The sequence below is a fragment of the Tyto alba genome, unplaced genomic scaffold (assembly GCF_018691265.1).
Source record: "Tyto alba isolate M040663 unplaced genomic scaffold, T.alba_DEE_v4.0 Super-Scaffold_20, whole genome shotgun sequence".
NCBI classification, from domain to species: Eukaryota; Metazoa; Chordata; class Aves; order Strigiformes; family Tytonidae; genus Tyto; species Tyto alba.
The window spans coordinates 10,850,439-10,871,882 of NW_024881283.1; the positions used below are offsets into that span (position 1 = coordinate 10,850,439).

The 21,444-nt window shown below is 56.1% G+C and overlaps 1 long non-coding RNA gene across 1 annotated transcript in view; it reads right to left on the reverse strand.

Annotated features, from left to right (window-relative positions):
- The window catches only part of LOC116964501, a 31,746-nt gene that overhangs the window by 3,197 nt on the left and 7,105 nt on the right, over positions 1 to 21,444 (reverse strand). The gene's annotated exons all lie outside the window — the stretch shown is intronic.

Genomic DNA, 21,444 nt, shown 5'->3' on the forward strand with positions numbered 1-21,444 from the left:
TGGGCAAATGCCCCAGATAGGCAATTAGTATCAGAAAGGATATTCCCAAGGATTGCAAATAAACAAAGGGAATCAATTATCTGATAGGAGGTTTTCGCCAGTCACACAACGGCACACAAATTGCTGAGGCCCGAGAGCTGAGGGAGTAACAAAGCCAGACAAACCCGATCCCGTCCCAGGCCGCAGCGGCACTCAGAGCCTCGCGCGGGGCCGACACCGGGCTGCAACATGCAGAGGAGAAAGAATTACATTTCAGTTTTTCCAGGAGAAAACAACGGTTTGCATTTTCTCCGCTCCATCCCAGCACAGGGATTTTGCTCCTCCCTGAGTAAACTGGTGCTTCTGGCTGCGCTCCCGAGGGCCACTCCAGCCCGCGCACAGGGAAGGCGGCGCCTTCGCACAGAGACCCGGCACACGGGAAAACGGCAGCAAACAGGCTCCATCGCGTCGCACGGAGCTGGGGGGCTGCCGGTCGCCAGGAGCGGGGCAGGGGGGGATCCTCTCGTCGCCAGCCCACGGCCAGACCCTGCCCTCCCCCAGGCACCGCACTGCTGCTCCCCAAATGCCCCCAGCATGGGGCACCGGGGCACCGGCACGTGCACGGGGAGATGCGGCAGTGAACACTGACCAGCCACCGACCATGGCCCCGCCACCCCCCTGGGTGGCACTGATCAAGAGGAAACCATTTGGTGCTAATAGAAATGTAATTTAGAGCTCCAGAGGAATCCAGCTGTTACATGGTGCTAATTAATGCCCGATTACTGAATTTGGGACTGTGTCCTGCCCCGCCCATTCGGTCCCTCCTGAGCAGCAGGAGCAGGAACAGGGGTCTCCTGCGCTCCCCCAGGCAGCGGGCACAGGCGCGGGGGCGCTGCCATCCCAGCCCTGGCCCGGAGCCCCCCGGAGTCTCTCTGCCCGGCCGGCCTCCGCCCCGGCCCCTCCGCCGCCGGCAGCGAGCGCAGACCCTCGCGATGGAGGCGAGCACAGCACCCTCATAACTGCGCGGGGGGGGCCTGACCGGAGAGGCGCCCCGGCTCCTCCGGGGAGCTCAGTCCTGCCCTGCAGACGCTTTGCCGGTGGTGTCGAATACGGGGCAGGACACCGGCACCCGGGTCTTTGCACAAACCAGCTTCTTCACACTCAAACAGCCCTTTTGTTTCTTCTTCTCTTCCTCTGGTGGAAAGACAGAATTGCGGACTGAGAGCTCAGGTGTCTGAGCCTCTGAGAGCCAAGGTCTGTGATAGAAACTATGATATACCACAAGTATAATGGTGCAAACAACCATTATCATAATTTTGATACCAATTATGTGTAATTTGAACAAAGGAGTTGTCCTAGCTTTGATTTGCTCCCCTTGTATTCCTGGCTGGTTTCATTAAAATCACTTACAGAGATTTGCACCAGTTCTGTCTGAAGTGCTGTCATTAGGATTTCCATTTTCAGTGGCGTCAGGAATAATTTCACAGCAGGCCATTTATGTTTTACAGAGGGATCTGCAGCGTGTGGCCATCACTCGTGGTCAGACACGTTTCGGACAGCCGTACGGCCGTGCGAGGCGAGGCTCCGGCCGGGGCTGGACGCTCCCGAGCGGCTCCGGCGGAGGCTGCCGCCCACCCCCGCGCCGAGCTCTCCCCAGCCCGGGCTCTCCCCAGCCCTCCACCGACGGCTGCAAGCAGTGCTGCGCTGAATTTGCAACCCAAATCTTTGTAAATTTGAAGACTAAAAAGTGCCAGGCTGGTTGGCGCTGCTCCCGAGGGGACCCACAGCTCTGTGTGTGCACCCCCACGCACCCCCGAGGGGGGACCCCGAAGTGCCAGCACATCTCGGGTGTGGATTTCCCTGTGTCACAGTGTTTGCCCTATTTGTTAAGAGCTCTTTTACATTTAAGTCTTTGTGCTGATCACCGATTAAAATCAATTACCGAGATTTCTAACTTCATTGGCCCTCAAGAAAGTGGCAGTAAACGTCCCTTAACCACAAGGGCACTGAAGTCACGGCACTGAGCCACAGCGGCCTCCCTTGGGGTGATCGCTGCCCTGGCTCCTAGTCATTAGGCAATCAAAGCTGCAAGCTGCACGACACACTGATGAAGAAAGACACCTCGCGACCCGCTCCGTAACTCAATCACCGCAAGGCACTCACCAATTCTCCCTCAGTCACGGGGTGAGGGTGGCGGGGAGGTCATGCAGAGCGAGTCTTCTTCATTTGTCCGTGTTAAAAGAGGGTAATATACTTTGCAAATGATAATTAGCAATTTAGTCCAGCTGGGGCTAATTCCTAGATGCATTTTGCACTCCAGGACTGGCCACTTGGGCAGACTCTAAATAAGGCACCAGCACGGCGTGTCCAGCTCCATTAAAGCTGTCTGGTAATTAGAGTGCCCAGCACACAGAGCGGGGCGGCTTCCTGCACCCACGGGTGCCTCTGCTCCACCTGCCGCCGTGCTGGGCTGGATGTGGCCCTGGGGAGGGACCACCGGGCGCTGGGCACGCTGCCCCCAGGCCACCCACCGCGGGGTCCTGCCAGCTCCATCCAACCCTCCCCGGCCCCACGCTCAGCCCTGGCTCAGCGCCGGCTGCCGTGGAGGGGGCGTCGGGGGAAGAGGCCAGCAGCTCAGGGAAGCAATAAATTCGGTTTCATTATAACAGTGCACTCGCATCCCAGGGCGAGGTTGTCATGTAGGTTCACAAAAATACTGCTTAAATAAACAGAAAGGGAGGAAATGCTGGAGAGAGCGTCCAATCTGCATTATAATTAGGGGAAAGAATAACAAATGGCAGAAACAACCTGTTCCCATCTGCAGCTGCAGTTTGTTCCTACTGTATCTGAAAGGCCATGCACCATCCGTACCAGGAGCTTTCTCTGGAAATGTATGAATGTTTCATTCAGCGAGAGTGGAAAAAGAGCATCTTTTTGCATGTATTGCAGATTCTACTGTAATGAAGCATCAGAGAGAATTTTATCAACCTAGACACTTACTGCTGTCTCCAGTCTGGTAGCAAAAGTAGGGGACTGCACCCCCGAAAGGGTTTCTACAAAGAGAGCCAACATGGGGACAGCAGTCAGGCTGCGGGGCCAGGGTCACCCTGGTGTGGGGCCAGGTCTCTGCCCCGCTCAGCGGGTCAGGGTCACCAGAGTCCCAGCTGGTCACCCAGTCAGAGCGTGCAGTGCTCAGTGGATGCATTTGGAGACATTATTCCATCCCAGACTGACTAATTTATCCATAAACTTTTCCTAATGGGGCCGATAGTGTAGGAATGGAGAGAAAGCAGCATTATTATCTGTAAACAGTGGCGGCTGACAGCATGTTTAATCACAGGCTGCGTAATGGTAACATCGGTGGAGGACAAGATTAGACACTTCTCTAATTAGTCATACACCAAAGGCACGAGCACGGAGCCTGGGGGTCACTTAACCCACCAAGGAGAGGAGCAGAGATCAAAGCCCGAGGGCAGAGCCAGAGCCCGGCAGCCCCAAAGCACAGCGTGCCCCGAGCAGCCGGCCAGCTCTGCCAGCTGCCAGCTCCTAACAGGATTTTGCAATCTGTGGTGAATGTGCTAATGGGATAGAGAGGTAAAGAGTTCATCCTACTCACTTTTCTCTGCTTCTTTTCTTTTTTTTCTGAGCATATCTCTCTCTCTTGGTTTTCTCTGGCTCACCTCTCTCTGCCTGAGTGCTTCTAAAGTCTACAGATTAAAAGCATTAATAAGAGCCAGAAATTATTATGTGAATCCTATTTATCACAAAACAAATGGTATCTAGCAGGCTGCAGCCCTGGGAACCACGGCCATTGGTTTACAAGAAATGCTGTCAAGGCTGTGGGGTTCCTCCTTGCCCAGCCGCGAAGCCTGGGGGACGCGGATGCAGCGAGCAGGCAGCTTGCAGGACTGAGGGGAGTGCACAGCAGAAGCAGGTACAAGAGTCCCTGCCAGTGAACCCCAGCAAGAGAGAGCAGTGTTGGCACAAGAAGAAAGTTGGTGGAGGCTGGCAGACTCTGCACAGGCTGCAGGGACATGCCAGGCACCACGAAGCAGCAGGATACGGCCCCAGCCCCAGGATAACTGGGGCTGCAGCATTCCTGCTGCCAAGTCTGCTTCCATGGCAGACAAGACTTTAGCACACGCCTTCTCTTCCTGATCCCAATACCTTGGGTTAAACCAGTAGCTCCTCTGTGGTGAAATCCAGGTGTTTTGATTTATCTGTGAGAGATCTCATTATCAGCTGCAGCAACAGAGACTCTGACCTTTCATGTCAGGGCCCCTTTGAATTTACTTTCTGCCCCGAGGTACAAAAGAAACCATGAGAAATCAATTTTCTTTCCTCCAAGACCCCCTAGTTCTCAAGAACTTTTAAAGGGCAGAGAAACCATAACTGCAACATCTTCTACCTTTAAAAAGGTCCTTCATCATGCTAGATTTTGATTAATCAGGCTGCTACTCTCCCGTCACTTCCACCGTGGAGAGCGCTGGAGACCTCCCCGCAGCCCCTCTCTGATAAGGAAGAGGGAGAGGAAGGTCTCCGCGGCCAGGGGAGCAGCGGCTGCCTGCGGGGAAGGCTCCAGCCCCACTGCCAGCCGCCCTCCTGGTCCTGGTCCTGCTCCTGCTCCCATCAGCAGGGACACGGCACCGCGCTGGGCGCGGGATGCTCCGGTGGGAGCTGCCGGCTGCTGATCCCTGCTCCCGCGGAACCGCTCGCCGTGGATGCCTCCAGGCTTTGCGAGCGTTCCCGGGGCTGCCGGCCCCGAAACTCCCCGGCTCGTCCCAGCAGGCGCCGGCCCAGGCGTGGGGGCCACGGGCCCTGCAGACCCTGACTGGCAGCAGGCACCTTCCTCTGCCTGCCAGATGACATGCATAATTCAGGCAAAATATTCATTTAAGACCGTCTGAGCCATGGTAATAAAGCAGACATTATGACAATACAGATCAATAAATCCTGAGAGGATCTTCTGAAACATGCTGCAATTGTTCAAACCAAGTCTTAATTGTGACAGGAATTGATTTCTCTTTTCTAATATCCCTGACTTTTAATTAAAAGGTAGTTAAGTAGACGATACATTTCCAGGATCATTTAGAGGCAGGACAACATCAAGGAGCACGCACTTAAAATGCAAGAATGGTGCCTTGTTAATACAATGAGGCTGCAGCCTGGGGACTTGCCGATTCAGATGCCCGTGGCTGAGCAGGGCACAGGGACACCGAGGTCCCTGTCCCAGCTCCTGCAGCCTGTGCTCCCTGCGCCCTGGCCTCAGAAGGGACAGAGGCACATCCCCACTTGTCCTCTCCCACTCCCCAGGGTGCTCCATCCATCCACATTTCACACCCTCTTGCACACACAAGTGCCTCTAATAGCTCTGATAAGCCTCCAGACTCCAGCGCTTTGCTTTGCCTTTGGCTGACAGCTTGTGGCAGAGGCTGGCAGGGCTGGGCAGGGCACAGGCAGGGCACAGGCAGGGCAGAGGAAGGGCAGGGGCAGGGCAGGGGCAGGGCACAGGCAGGGCAGAGGCAGGGCAGAGGAAGGGCACAGGTAGGGCAGAGGAAGGGCAGAGGCAGGGCAGAGGAAGGGCAGAGGAAGGGCAGGGGCAGGGCACAGACAGGGCAGAGGCAGGGCAGAGGAAGGGCAGAGGAAGGGCAGGGGCAGGGCACAGACAGGGCAGAGGCAGGGCAGAGGAAGGGCAGAGGAAGGGCAGGGGCAGGGCACAGGCAGGGCAGAGGAAGGGCAGAGGAAGGGCAGAGGAAGGGCACAGGCAGGGCAGAGGAAGGGCAGAGGAAGGGCAGAGGAAGGGCACAGGCAGGGCAGAGGAAGGGCACAGGCAGGGCAGGGGCAGGGCAGGGGAAGGGCAGAGGCAGCGCTGCTCGCCCAGCACGCCGGGGAAGGCAGTGGCTGCAGCACCAGGCGCCCCAGCAGCTCAGTGGGGTGGGCACAGCCCCAGCACAGCCTTTCTCCCTCCTCCCATCTGCAGCCACATGTGCCACGGGACAGTCCCGAGACGTGTCCACAGCGAGGAAGAGGCCGGCAGGAGGGAGCGCAGGAGCCCCTGTGGACGGAGGGGGTGAGTTCCTCCAGCCTTTCTTTTCTTTGGTTTCCAGGAAGCTTCTCGTCAGCGGGGGTAGCAGCGGCACAGCACAGCAAGACGTGCAAGGAAGCCAACTGTGACCCAGCCAGACGCTTCTCAATCATCCTCTATTAGAGTAAAACAGGCCAAAGCACCTTAATCTGACTGGAGGGAGGCCATTAACATCAGAGACTCCATTAAAAGAAGAAATGGGCCTTTTATCTACTAATCAAGAATCACAGAGGAGAAAACCTTGGAAGACACCCATGAATCCCCTAATGCATCCCCAGGGAAACCCCAGTGCTGCAGCTCGCAGCACGGCGAGCGGCAGTGGGTCCAGCAACGGGGGTCCTGTGCTATCCCACCCAGACCCCCCCAAGGGTGGCCTGTCCCTGCCAAGCGGCCCCCCTCGCCGGAGAGCAGGGCTCTCGGGCTGCTGGGACGGATGCTGGCTGCTCACCCCCGTGCCCCACGGCCCTGGACCAGCCCACCCAGTCCAATGGGGCTGAGTGTCCAGCAGAAGCCCCTCTCCTGCCTCTGGGATGAGGGGCTGGTCCCAGAGCCCGAGCTTCGCAGGGTTCACGTTCCCCAGGCAGATGGGCCCCAAACGACCATCACCTCCCATCACTTGAGCTTTAATAACGGAGCATCAACAGGACTGATCAAACCTCCCCTTCCTTACCACCCAGACTGGTTGCTGCCTGGAAAACGTGTGTGAGGTAGTCAGGAAAGTGGTGTTTGGACCAGGTCCATAAGAAATTGAGTAGTAATTTAGCGGTAATTTAGGGCTCTCCCTGTCACCTGGAAGCCAGAGTCGGACTAGCGAGTCCTGGCCAAGCAGCCCCTGTCTCCCGTCCCCATCCCTCGGCACAGCCGCCCCCCTGCCCCACACCCAGCGGCTCCGCCGGGCTCAGCCACGCGGCTGGTGAGGAGGAAGGGGCTGCGCACCCCCCGCTCCGGTTCGTCTGATGGCTCCGTGCGCCCAGGAGAGCCCCTTTCCCCAGCACCCTCAGAGGCGGCATCAGACGGGGACTGGGACAAGGACAGGGACGAGGATGGGGCCAGGCTGCATCCTGGGCAACAGCCAGAGCTGACACAGAGCCCAGGCCCACAGAGGAGCAAAGCCATGTTGTCAAAATTGACATTTTTAACCACAGTGGTTGCAAGCTTGTCTTGTCATTAGGACTGTGGTCACAAGCAGCTGCTTACGCTCTTTGATAAGCTTTTTCTCCTTACCCTTATAAACATACACAAGCACCAGGACAGAGCTGCTATATCAGACCTCATCACAAGACTTTAAAGAGGACAGTAATTACTTCTCGATACTGGAGTTCCCCATGTACACATCCTCCTCTGTATAGCTGAACCTGCCTGCCAGAGTCTTGCTCAGAGTGTGGAATTTGGAGCAGAGGCACAAAGCAGAGAGTGGTCCAGGTTCCAGAGACCCTGTCTCTGCATTAAAAGGTGCTAGGATAGCTTTTGGCCATTCTCACAAAATATATCTGGTATTTTCTCTCCTGGTGGGTACCTAAGTGGTCAGACACTGCAGCAAATCCTGTTTCCCTAGGACTGATTAGATTAGAGAGCAGAGGTGCTTGAGAGCTTGCTGATACTGCCAGGAAAGAAGAGCAAAGACCAAAGAATATTCTCAGAAACATCCATGCCCTGCTACTCCTCCCCAAAGCTGCTTGTTCATGCCAGTTAGAAATGCAGAAGAATCACCTTTGGCTCATCAAATATAAGCCAAAACACAGACAATGGCAAACGGTCTCCTGGCTTTCTGATCCCCCACAGCAGCCCCACCGCGCTGCACACCTGCCAAACACACCGAATACGAAGTGCGACCGCTCCGCCGTTCTGCCCGTTCCTGGCCGCAGCGTGCCCACCCCTTCTCGCCAGCACGAGCCCCGTCCCCGCGCCCGCCGGGGACCCGGGGCAGGCAGGCAGCTGCCGCCTGCAAGGAACGGGGCAAGCAGCAGCACTGCCACAGCCCGCCTGCCCCAAAGCCCCCACCTCCCACGGGGACATCCAGCAACCGAGCACGTGAACAACCCCCAGGGGAAGGCGGACACTGTCTGGCAGGGACACCGGCGGGGGAGTGGGATAGACCAGACAAGTTCCCAAAGAATTTGTGGTGCTGTAACACCTCTTCATGCTGTTAAGCTTTTAATGCCTTCAGCTTTGTTACCTTGGATATTCCATTCTTTAAATGATAAAAACCTTCATTAATACCACTGGGCTATTGCCTAAAACAACAGCACACGATCTGGTGCTTTTTAGTTTGATTTTGCTGTCACTTCTACTAATTCTTCCAATATCCTTCAGCAAACATCAGCTTGGACCAAAGAGGACATGGGATGCCAGTGCTAGTAATTGGAAAGAAGCTCTTCACTTGCAGATGGTTGGAGACCCTTGATGGCATCCCAGGCTTTGACATTATTATTGCAGGCACAGAGCAGCTGCCAACCAGTGCAGTGCTTGAGTGAAAAGGAAGAGAGCTGCTTAATCATACAGCCTCTCTTCCTAAAAGGGGGCTTTCATCCTTGTTCAAACCCTTTGCAGGGGTGCTGCGTGAAGCACAAATCAAATATCATGGAAGGGGCTTACATACAATTAGTGGCTCTTCTTGCTCAGACCGAAATTAGCATTTTGCCTTTGAAAGGGTGGAGGCAGTGCCACCTCCTGCCGCAGAGGTGGGCACAGACGCCCGCGGGACCCCGGCCCTGGGGCCCAGCAGCAGGAGGGTCTCTCCCATCACCGTCCCTCCAGGCCACACCATGCCCAGGGATGGGACCGAGCCCCCACCCGCAGCAAGCCTGGAGGGGTCACAGGGCAAACGGGCACCTGCAATGCTCCAGCCCCTCTGTGCAGCCCTGCGAGACCACGGTGCATCTGCCGGAAAAAACTCCTTGTGAAGCCACTCGGGCCATTTTCCACAGGCCGGAGGACGGTGACGCTGAGCCCAGAGAGAATCATCTTATGACACACAAATAAACTCAGGTCTTTCTCCAATGCAGCCCTTTCTAGCTGATGAACTCCACTTACAGCAGAAAGTGTCGCCAGGCCTGAAGCACAGCACTGAACTTTGTAATAACAAATTTCATCCCAGTTACCTTACTCGTGCATCTTTCTCTGAAATATCCCAGTGCCCTGAGCCATCAGTGCCTGCAGTGTGTTTCCAAGCCCCAAGGGATGCTCCCAGATGAATCCCCACCGCCCCACGGCTGCCGTCTTTACACAGTTCTTACTTGCCTTGCCATTCTTACTCTAATCTCAGTTTGCTGTGTTTTAGCCAGCAGTTTGTCTCACATTTGGCTGCAACACACGCAGTTTAGATCTCCTGCAATCCCATTCTCTGGCAAGTAGCGGCTCAGATCCCTGCCTCGCCGCGGAGCGTGCAGATCAGCCTGCCCGGATCACCTGCCGAGGAACCCATGGTACATCTCATCCCACCTTCCATTTACTGCTAGTTTTTTGGAGCTGTTCATAATCCAGCTAGCTCAAGCGTTGCAGCATCGCAGTGGCCTTTCCCAAACAAGACAGAATTTTCCAGTCAGACGCCTCTGGCTTTGTGTCAAGTTCCAGTTTCCCCAGCCAGTGAGTCCCATCGCCTGCCCGTCATTAAGCTCACATCAGCTGTCAGCCGGCCGTCACAGTGCCAGGATGGCTGCGGTCATCACTGACAGCTCTCAAGGGTTGTTTACACGCCCGTGGAAAGGTTTAGCCGCGCCAAACACCCCCATAAAGGGGATGTGGCAGTTGGGTGTGAGCTGGCTTCCCCCGCCCCGTAGGAAGGCACCAGGAGCATCCTTAAGGCCACGGGCAGCTGCCGGTGGGGAGCAGGGCTCTGTATATCCTTGGGCTGCTGCACGCAGCCGGAGCCCCGCGGCACCGGGACCAGGGCCGAGGGAGCAGCCCTGCTCTTGCACTCGGCACAGGACTGCAGCTCATGTTTTGTTTTCTCTTGTAACTCTCTGTTCCCGACCTTGTAACTGTTAACTCTCAAAACCTGACCTTAAGCCTTGCTAAATAAATTTTTCCTCTGCATTACCGTAAGAGCTGTGCAATGCCGGGAACAGCACTCGATCAAGGCAAGCTGGAGGAGCAAAGGGTCTCCGCAGGGCACGCCAGGCATGCCCGCTGCCAGGCTGCACGGGGCCGGGAAGCTCTGCTGGCTGCCAGCGCAGACCCGCGCCTCATAATGTGTTTGCCTCCCTGCAGAGCAGAGCAACAGCAGAGACCCCAAGGAGTTTTGCAGGGCTGGGAAGCGGCACCGAGCGGGGTCCACGGCCGGAGCGCAGAGCCGGGCAGAGGTCCCGGGGGAAGGGGCCAGGCCGCCGGCGGGGGCCGCGGGACGGGCGGGCTGGGCCGCGCGTGGAGCCGGTGCCCCGCGCTGCAGGCACGGGCCGGGAGCGGGCTGCGACCCCCAGCAGCACGCCGGCCCCCCGAGGCACGTCCCCTCGCCCACCGGCCACCGCAGAAGAGCAGCCCCAGGTAAATCGCAGCAGTGACAATGTCTCGGGAGGGGGAGCAGGAGCAGAGCCGTCAGATACCATGTAGACTTCAGAGAGCATTAAAGTAATTAAGTATTGACTGAGAATGTCCTAGGCGAGCCCCGGATGCACATTACATTCTGCTTAACTCAATAATTACCATATATATTATCCCTTTCCTCATTCTATCTTTATTAAGATAAAAGGTCTGTAATTAGCTACTTGGTTTAAGTGTAAGATTTTAATTAATTCATAGTATGAAATATAATTGCTTATTAGAGATAATGTTGCATGTTCTATCACACCAGTATCTCTCTGTAATATTTTAACCAAAATACAATAGTTTGTCACAGTGGGTGAGCAGAGGTTTTATTAATCAGGCACTGGGATGAAAAACATCCTCTACAAAGCCAAAAGAAACCAACAAATCGGTGACCAATTTGGTACAAACCCGCTCTCAGAACCAATCCCCCTTCCAAAACCGTGCCAGGCGCGCGAGGCTGCCGCAGCCACAGGGCGATGTCCCCTGTCCCCACCTGACCGGGGTGCAGAGCCCGCAGCGGGCGGGAGGCAGCGTCGCCGGGCTTTGTCACCCCTCCCGGCTCCCCCGGCAGCCAAGGAACACGGTTTGCAGGGAACCGTGTTCTTCGCCCCACGAGCCTTGTTCACAACCCCCCCCCGACCTCGCACCCGACGCTTCGCGCTCGCTGGCGGCCAGAGGGCGAGCCGGGTTCAGCCAAGGGGCTGCAGCCTCCCCCCGAACCCAGCCCCATCGCCCACCGGCAGCACGATGCCCTGGCACCTGCAAATGTACTTAGCTGATGATTTAAGCTTTGATTCCATTTAATTTAGATGTTAGAAGAATTTTATTTCAGGGCTTAATATGTTATGTATAAGGTATGTCAACACAGCATATCAATTTAGCAGCTGTTGCTAGTTTACTATGAGACACTGTTTAAGACAGGACAATCTGTGTCGCTATGTAATGTCAATTCTGTGGCACTTACACAAATGCAAAATCACTACAACATTAGAAACAAACAACAGCCATACTAGAGACTTAGAGAAATACCTTGTAAACTGCACGATAAATTATTGACTTTAAGGCATTTGGTGCTGAATTAAAATGATAAACTAAAGTTTTTATCTGCCGAAAGCTGTTTCCATGGTGTTGAAGCAGCAGATGGTCTTTCCTGGAGATAAAGGACTTCAAAGCTTTGCCAGTGCAGAGAAGAACTAGAGATTTAACATACGTATTGTAAAATTTAAGAGGAGAGCACCTGGCAGTGGAGCCTGAGAGCGGCTGGCGGGGCTCTGCCTCGCAGCGGGCAGCCCGCCGAGCCCCAGCCGTCCCGAGCGGGGCTGGGCCCCCCGCAGTGCACAGCCCAGCCCAGGGGGGGTCCGAAGGGCTGTGGGGACCCAGTCTGCTGTTTGTCAGGGGTTCCGCTGTACCTGTGCAGGAGGGAAACCCCAACAGTCACAGCCTTCCCTTCACTCACACTAACAGCCTGTTCTGGCCCTGTTTTATGAGTCATTAATTCCTAATAAGTAGAAAACTGCATGATGGGCTTTGAATATGAATAGTTTACTGTATCAGAGACAATCCATGATCTAAATTACCAGCTATATATCAATTTTTGAATGTTGACATATCTTTAATAATGATAAATGAAGAATTTATGGATGCTGCTAAAGTTCACATCAAGAGTTTGATTTATGAGCGTGCTGAGCTCAGGTGGAGCCTTCAATGCCAGGTCCAGACCTGGACTCCGGTGTGTCCCTCACCTGCACTCCAGTGACTGCCAGCACCATCTCTCTCCCGTCCCACAGGGCTGGAGGTCCCCATGGACCATGGGCAGGCAACTGCACCTGGGTCTGAGCTCCAATAGCTTCTGTCTCCTTCGCCAGCTTCTGCTGTCCTCACCTCCACGCTGCAGACAACTGGGGCCGCGAGAGGTTTTCTTTCTGTTCAGTGAAGGATGCTCCCCCTTGTCTCAGGTGCTGCTCCTCTCTGCCCCTCTGTTGCGCTTGGCTTCACCTGCAGACACCCGTTCTCACCACCCCCGAGGGCCTCGGGGGGACAGACACCAGCACAGGGTGAGCTGTGACCACCCGAGCTTTCGCACAATTCAGGACCCTGGCTGCTGAGCGCTGCCAGGCTGGAGGGAGAAGGGCTGGAGCCGAAAGCTGTGAGCCAAGAGACACTGAGACCTTGGCTGCAGGAGGCCAACAGAGACCAGAAAATGGCTGGGCCACCTGCAAGGCTGAAGACAGTCTCATTTTGTAATAGCCCCATGGTAATGGGAGGAGCTCCACCATGCACTTCACGCAAACAAGACACATGAACAACTACCGACACAGGCACAGCCCTCCTCCATGCCTCTGCCTGCTGGCTCTGCTTCTCTGCTTATTCTACCTGAGGCTTCAGGAGGCATCTCCCTGTCGTTCACAGGCACGTGTGCCAGGAAGGCCTTCTGGGCTGGAAAGCTGCTTTTCATTTTATTTCAATTTACTGTTGGAATTAAGCTGGTGTAAAACAGTGTGTGAAGAGAAAAATTACCATGTCTGTTTAGAGAGCGTAAAATAGGTACTTGACTGTTTGACCACTTAGATGGTGGGGTCCAAATCAATTTTCACCCAGCTCACGTCCTGCTACAATTAATAAGCTGAAAATGATGCTTGTTAGAAGCAAACAGTAAACAATAAATAGCCTCAGAGCCTGTCACTCCTCTCCTTCAGGCTCGTGCTCTGCCTTTCTCCTCCCGTCTCGCCTGCACCCTGGCTGGCCCCCGCAAAGCAGCATCGAGCAGCGCTAGCGGGAGCCGCTGCACCAGGGCTCGGGGGCTCGCAGTGCCGGCGGATGGCAGGGCTGAGGGCAGCCTGCTGGGAACCACAGGCACCTGCAGCACCAGGGCAGGACAGGCCCCGGGAGCGGGTGCCCCAGCGGTGCCTCCCAGCCCCTCCGGATGGGGCCAGGGGAGCCGCCAGCCCCGTCCCCAATTTGCCAAAGCCGATGGAGGGAGCCCCCGGCACCGGAGAGGGAGCAGAAAGGAGCGGTGCTTCCCAGAGGTGCCACGCGTTTCAAATAAAAAGCAAAATTGCAAAGCAACCCCAGTGACATACCTCTGCAAGACACTGTGGGACGTGCCACCACCCGAGCTGTGCCCGGCAGCACCACGCCTGCCTCCCCCGCAGCCCACCCGTGCTCAGCACCGGCCTCTCCTGCCCCGGCTGGAGGAGCCGACCCCAACCCAGCTTCCTCAAGGGAATACTACAGGCATGCCCTGCAAAAGGCAAGGCGAGACACACAGATTAGGAACTAGCTTGTTCCCAGTAACGAGGGTGAGACTACAATGGTTGTTACCAGCATCCCCACTCCAGCACGCAGGGGTGCACGTGCCCGGCCGCCCCAGGCCCGCAGCACCCCGGCCACAGCAGCACCCCCGGCTCTGCGGCAGCAGATGGGTGACAGTGGGACCGTCCTGCCCGGCTGCGGAGGGGCTGCCAGAGCTGGGGCGGGGGCTAATCCCCTTCCCCTCCCAGTCCCACATTTAACAAGGTCTGGAAGCTGTGCAACGAGAAGCATCAAGGTATTTGTCCCAAGCCAAGGCCATGACAGCTCCCCAGCCAGCCAGAGAAGCATTAATTGCGATGCAAGTAATTAGTGGCTACAAAATATGGCCAATACAATTACACTGAGGGTTTTTCTCCTCTATCTGTCCAGACTCTTGGCACTGAACAGTCTTATAATTAGATGACAAAACTGACAGGCAGCTCCAGTGAAACCACCCGTCCTCGCCTTTTGCAGAGACTCCCCAAGTGTTCTGCACCAATAATTACTAATCAAGTTATTTCTTTCAGTATTAAAAAGGCGTTCCACAGGTAATTTGTCCATACTAGAACAAGCCCAGTGCTGGCAAACAGCCCTGTACCCGCAGAGACCAGTGGGTCTGGGACGGCTTCAGCTCTGGGCTCACAGCCACTCCCTGAGGTGACCCCCCCCACAACCTCGGGGCCCCCCCTGCCCCCCCCCAGGCTCCGGGCCCTGCACAACCACTCCGTCCCCAAAATTACCCGGCAGGATCACTCGGCATGGTGCAGCCCACCGCCATCCAGCGCACGCACTCCTCCGGCGTGCCCTGACAGGACCCCCCAGCACAGCTGGGACGTGACCGTGGGCGAGGGCCGGGGCAGACTGGGGAGGAGGAAGCGGCACCCGCAGAGCCCCGGTCCCTCCGGCCCGCCGCCGGGCAGAAGGACAAGCGAGGGGGGAGGACGAGCGGGCGGCGTGCCCGGGCCGCCGCTCCCGCGGGTCCAGCCTGCTCACCCGAGGCCAGGCTCGCCCGCTGCCCACCTGCACCTCGGCACCATCTCATCCCAGATGTTCACAGCTGCTGCTGCTGCTGCTGTGTTCCGGCTCAGTGGCACTGTAATGATGTCACCCATCTGCATTTTCTAAGACTATTTGGAAAAAAAGCCCGCGGGTCTGTAATTTGTCATTATAATACAGACCTGGAGAACAGCTGAACAAACCACTAATACTGAACAAACAAACAAACAAAAACCAATAATGGCTTCTAGCGAGCCGATACCCAAAGCTGATGGATGACCTGCAGCAGCACAGGAGGATTATTTGTGAATTGCTATTGATTTCCAAAATCAAAATGTAAATTTTTCCTCACAATTGAAGTATGAGGGTAAGTTTTTGCTTTTAGAAAGTCTTTTCTTTCCCTGTGACTTTTCTGGGGAAACTAACATTGACTCCAGCCAAGCCCACGTTCTTCACACCGACACAAGGCAAGCTGGTTAAACTGAGGCACCCACGGCTGAGCCTGGCCTGGGGAGCCACCACGCCTGCGACAGCAGCATTGGCACGAAGGGTCCCAAGCCCTTGCTGTGTTTCAGCACAGAGCATCCCTGCTGCGGGCAGGAACGGTGCAAGACTGGCTGTCCAAGCTGAAACACTGAAACCCGCATTTTAGGCCCAAGCAGGTGCCCACCGAGGTTTCTGAAGGACCAAGCACCCGGCCCTCTGCCATGGCCCCAGTACATGGCTCCAGCCCACGGCTTTGTCCCCACAGCCCATGTCTGCAACCAACAAGCTCTACAACTTCTGCCCTGCCACCTCCAAACGTTTGGGCAGGAGCTCAGCATGTTGCTGTGAAATCTAAACCCAGAGAGCTCACCCTGAGCTGTTCCATCTCATTAACAGAACATCTGCCACGCTGCAAACAATGCGGAGTGCTCAGTGCTTCTCCCATCACTTATCACTAACAGCATTAGTCTTACCACTACGAACGGAGAGTGCAGCAGAAGGCCAGAGCCGACTAACGGCTGGCAACCTGAAAAAATTAGAAACAACCTCTCTCTGTCCAGCGCAGAAGAGCCACTGGTGCCTCTGAGTGATCCTGCCTGGCTCTGCAGACCCGGCAGCCCATCAGCAAATGCCAGTAGTAGCTGCCGCTGGTGCACACACTGCTCCGCTTCCAGCACTCGGCATCCGCCGTTCCCCTACATCCCCAGCCTTTTATCACTATCTAACCCATGACAAACCCATTACAGAGCTAACGATTGGAATTACTGTGATCCCAGGCAGATGCCCAGGAACTGGTCCAGAGAAACAGCAGTGTTTCGCACAAGGCAGTAATAAATTACTGAAGGTCACCTATGATTTATCAGTGCTTTGGGTTCCAGACAGTGACACTGCTTCACCCAGGGACGCAGCCTCGTGGGTGCCAGAGCATCTGCTCTGGTTGAGCCTCTAACAGCGATATTTTTGCTTATTTTATTGGATTGGAACCATCCCCAATAAGCACGCTGTCTCCTTGTTTGAGTGATGCCTTTGCCATACAACGCTGTGAATTTACATCCCATCCACTGTGCACAACTGCTCTGACAACTGGAAAAGCACCGTCTGGGGAGAGGACGAGCTCTGGGAACTGCAGGCAGGGTGAGCTCTGCTCGGCCAGCCCCCCCTGCACAGCCCCTGCCCTGCCCGGCCCAGCGAGCCAGGGACGCGGCCGCAGCCAGCTCTGCTCCGGGGGAACTGGGACAGCAAGACCCTGCCAGGCCACCCTTGGAGTTGCAACTTCTCACTTTAGAAACAGGAAAAATAACTACCAGCAACTTTTGGAAGTAAATAAATAGTCGGTGAGCTGAGCAGCTTGAATCATGAATGGTCAGTTCAACTGTTCAGACACCTTCGTCGTTACTTAACAAGAATATCTGATGCCGATAAAACTCTTTGCTTATTGTGCTGCCAATATAAAAATACCCAATGTGTATACAAAACCAGCCACCCTCAAGTGCAGAGAAATTATCTGAAAAATAAGTTCAGAGGCTGGCAAATGCAACCCTGGTGCGGGCTGGGTCATTATCACCAGGACAGAGCAACTATTCACACAAAGAGGGGAGCAGGGACCAGGCTGGGGGACAGCTGGGACATCCCAGCAGCACTGGGAGCCTCAGAGGACCCAGAGATATTTAGAAAAGCTCACATATTCTTTTGCTGCAAGTGCAAGGGCTAGACAACAGCATATCAGCTGCCTGATCGAGTCGGAGTTCGCTCAGTGCCCAAGCCCTGCAGAGCTGCAGGAGACCCAAGATACGTTCCTAGTTCCAGCCCTGCGACTCCCCAGACTTGGTCCCAGCAGGGACGAGCCTTTGCCACGCTCATAAATGTGCCAGAAACGGCTGCAGGTGACAGGCACTGCCAGAGGTAAGTCTACGCAGCACTGCACCATGTTTTCATCTTCAGAGAGCTTTAAGATGCTAAGAAATTACCAGCCGCTTCTCCTGGGCACAGCTTCTGCCCCTGTGTGAAGGGCTGGGGTGCCGGGCTGGCACTGCGGGGACGCGCTGCCAGAGCCCGGCTGCGGGCTCGAGCTGCTCTGATTAGCAGCAATTAGACAAGGGGGCAGAGAGAGCCCGAAGAGCGCGGCTGCCCCCGGGATGGGCTCTGCCGGTGGGAAAGGCTGAAGCGGCACTTGGGCAGGTGCAGCTCTCGCTGCTGCAGAAGGGAGCCGGGACCCGCTGCGAGCGCTCCCGCCAGCATCCCTCACGTCACGGGGCGGGGGGCAGCACCAGGGGCAGGGTTACCCCACGGTTTGGAACGCAGGTTTCTCTGCAAACAGCCCTCCAGGCCCCTGCACGACACCTCCAGCCCCGGGAGCCGGAGGCTGTGCCCGTCAGCCCCCCGTCCCCCCCAGGCCCTCCTGCCCGTGTCCCCAGGCGCGATGGGGATGGGCAGCCTGCCACCGGCAGCGCCTGGCCCCGTCCTCATGCCTGGCTGGTGGCAGTGGCTGCATTTCTAGACATCCCTTTCATCTCATCAGAAGCTGCTAGATTTAATTCCCTGCACTTTGGTATAAAGTCAGGGTCCCATCCAGAAAGCAATTTGTGTCTCTGGGAGCAGGCAGTCGTAACATTTCCCATTAAAATGTAAATTTGGCTAAGTTTTCTGGCATCCCTTTTCCTTCCTTAAGGTAAGAAGAATATGAACTTGTATTATTTTTTCCATCAATGTTATCTTCCTCTCAGTTTTGTGCTAAGTAAAAAAGCTGCCCGATATACACCTTCTGCAAATTAAATTTGAATTGAGTCTGACAGCACAACAGGGATCCAGATTACAAAGAGATGTGCTAGCTTAATTGGAATCATTTCTAAGAGGTTATTCGCAGAAGCGTTAACCACGGAAGGCACAAGTGGAGCCACACGTGGCCTCTGCACTGAACAGGCACCTCAGCCGAGCCACCAGCACTGCCGGCACCGCGGGGCCATCCTGCTCCCAACACCAGCACCACCTCGCTGGCAGCGTCGCCCCTCGGGGACCCACTGGACACTGAGTTTAGCTTTATTGCAATCACAGCCTTCGACCCACAACCAGCCACCCTCAGCCAGGCGCTGCAGACCCCACCCTCAGCCACTCCTCCCGCAGGACCCTGGGCCAGCCAGGTGCCCGTGGTCCCTGCTCCGTCCCTGCTCCATCCCTTCTCCCTCCTGCTCCATCCCTGCTCCATCCTGCTCCATCCCTGCTCCGTCCCTGCTCCATCCTGCTCCGTCCTGCTCCGTCCTGCTCCATCCTGCTCCGTCCTGCTCCGTCCTGCTCCGTCCCTGCTCCATCCCTGCTCCATCCTGCTCCGTCCCTGCTCCATCCCTGCTCCATCCCTGCTCCGTCCTGCTCCGTCCTGCTCCGTCCTGCTCCGTCCTGCTCCATCCTGCTCCATCCCTGCTCCATCCTGCTCCATCCCTGCTCCGTCCCTGCTCCGTCCCTGCTCCGTCCCTGCTCCGTCCCTTCTCCATCCCTGCTTCGACGCTGCTCCATCCCTGCTCCCTCCTGCTCCATCCCTGCTCCCTCCTGCTCCGTCCTGCTCCATCCCTGCTCCCTCCTGCTCCGTCCCTGCTCCATCCCTGCTCCGTCCCTGCTCCATCCCTGCTCCATCCTGCTCCGTCCCTGCTCCATCCCTGCTCCATCCCTGCTCCGTCCTGCTCCGTCCTGCTCCGTCCTGCTCCATCCTGCTCCATCCCTGCTCCATCCCTGCTCCATCCCTGCTCCGTCCCTGCTCCGTCCCTGCTCCCTCCCTGCTCCATCCCTGCTCCATCCCTGCTCCGTCCTGCTCCGTCCTGCTCCGTCCTGCTCCATCCTGCTCCATCCCTGCTCCATCCCTGCTCCATCCCTGCTCCGTCCTGCTCCGTCCTGCTCCATCCCTGCTCCGTCCCTGCTCCGTCCCTGCTCCGTCCCTGCTCCGTCCTGCTCCGTCCCTTCTCCATCCCTGCTTCGACGCTGCTCCATCCCTGCTCCCTCCTGCTCCATCCCTGCTCCCTCCTGCTCCGTCCTGCTCCGTCCTGCTCCATCCCTGCTCCCTCCTGCTCCGTCCCTGCTCCATCCCTGCTCCATCCCTGCTCCGTCCCTGCTCCGTCCCTGCTCCGCCCGTGGCCTCCCCAGCAACTGCAGGCATGTGCTGTGCCTCCCCCAGCACAGAGGGGAAGGGATGTCTTGTAACAGGTACAGGATTTTGGCCAAACATGCTCAGAATAATTAAACCAATTGTCCAGCTCACACTGCAGCTTTTAAAAGATGATCTTCCATGATTAAAACTCCAAATCCCTGTAGACTCACCACTTCTTTTGCCTTCAGACCCTGGAGGCAGGGAAGTGCTCTCTCCATGCGTCAGGAAGCTTGTCAGAGTCTGAAGGGTATTTAAAGGATAGGACTATACACCAAGGAGAAAAACCTGAAAATTATCTTTTGATGGTCAGCTATGCAGAAACTAATGGGGACCAGGCTGCCTGTCCCAGGGCTTCCAGCCCAGAGCTGCTGCTGGATGCGGCTTGTCAAAGTCACACTGGAGCAGAGCGGCTGCAGAATTAATATGGGAGCATTAATATGTGAATTAATTACTATCTCCAGCTGCATTTCTAGTGGGGATAATTTCAGGTGCAAGGGTTTGAATGACACCGTTTCAAAGAAGAGTCTCCCATTCTCCTCACTAATTTGAGGTTAACTAAATTTGTTTCTCACCAGGAGACAGCTCATCAGCTCAGCCCACAGTAATGACAGCTTCTCGAGCTCCTGCACGTCCCTGAGAAGCAGAAGATGCTTTGGGGTTTGTCCCTGAGAAGAAGTAGGGTCAAGTTGTGCCATACTTTCTCTTCTCTCACAGAGCCCCCCCCGCCCTCCCGGAGCTCTATCAGCCGGGGCTGCAGCCAGCAGTCCTGGCACTGCTGCTCCCCTTGCCCCCCACGTCACCCCAAACACAGTGTTTGCCTCCCCTGAAGAGCTCCAGGAGCTGCCCGGGTCCTGGGCGAGGCGGGCAGGGGCCAGGCCCTGCAGGGCTCCCCCCACCTCGGTCCCGCTCTGCTGCCTGGCGCGCCCTGTCCCGGGACCACCACTGCGTTTGATTGTCAGTGCTGTCTGCAGACACGGCAGCGGGATGGCGGGATGGCCGCGCAGCCCACCCAGCCCCACGGCCGCTGCTCCGCGAAGGAGCCGCACGCAGCAGGGCCGGGGCACGCGGCCACGAGACCTCGCGGCTCACAACACGCAGACAGCCCACGCTGACAGCCATGGCTCACGTCAGGCAGCGGGCTCGGGAGTCCCCACCTCCCCAGAAGTCTCATCAAAATAAGCTGTGGCTAATGACAGTTTGCATCACGGAGTAATGAAGTAATTGCACTTGACGGAGCTGCAGCCAGACCACTTCCCAGCTGCTTGTGGGCAGAGTTAATGGAGAGCATCGTCACAGACCCAGGGGAGAGTGGGCTCGCGAACAAAAATTAATAGCTTCCTTGCGAGGAAGGGTCCGATCTGGTGCTTTCCCCATCCTGCAGTCCCCCAGGTCCCAGGGGAGCCCCAGGGCCGTGGCGTGGCTTTCCTGGGGGGCAGCTCCTGGCATGGCACAGGCAGCACCAGCTCCTGGGAACCAGCACGCCGGCCAGACTGCAACCGAAACCTCTGTCCCCTCAGCAGCAGTAAGTGAATTAGCAGAATCAGCAGCATTAATTATGCAGAGAATCATTTGCTGGTGAAATTAAAAAAAAAAAAAAAAGAGGATCTAATTTAATCAAAATATAATTAAATGAATAGTTAATTTAACAATTCCACAGTGGAACCCCCTTGACCTCTGGAGCTATCCTCCTGCACACATGGGCTGTTCATTGCTCCAGCACTTGGGCTCTGGCAGCAGTGGCACCCCATGGCACCCTCGTCCGCCGGCGCTTCCCCATCTCCACCTGCGCTGCCCGGGGGCTCAACACTGAAGCCATCTCCAAGGTGTCAAGACCAGAAAGGGTAAATTACGGCCTTTTTTTAAAAATGGAGGAAAAAAAAAAAGAGATGAGCATACAGATACGTTACCTTTAAGCCCCTGAAAAATCCCATTCCCAATAAATATTTTTTTA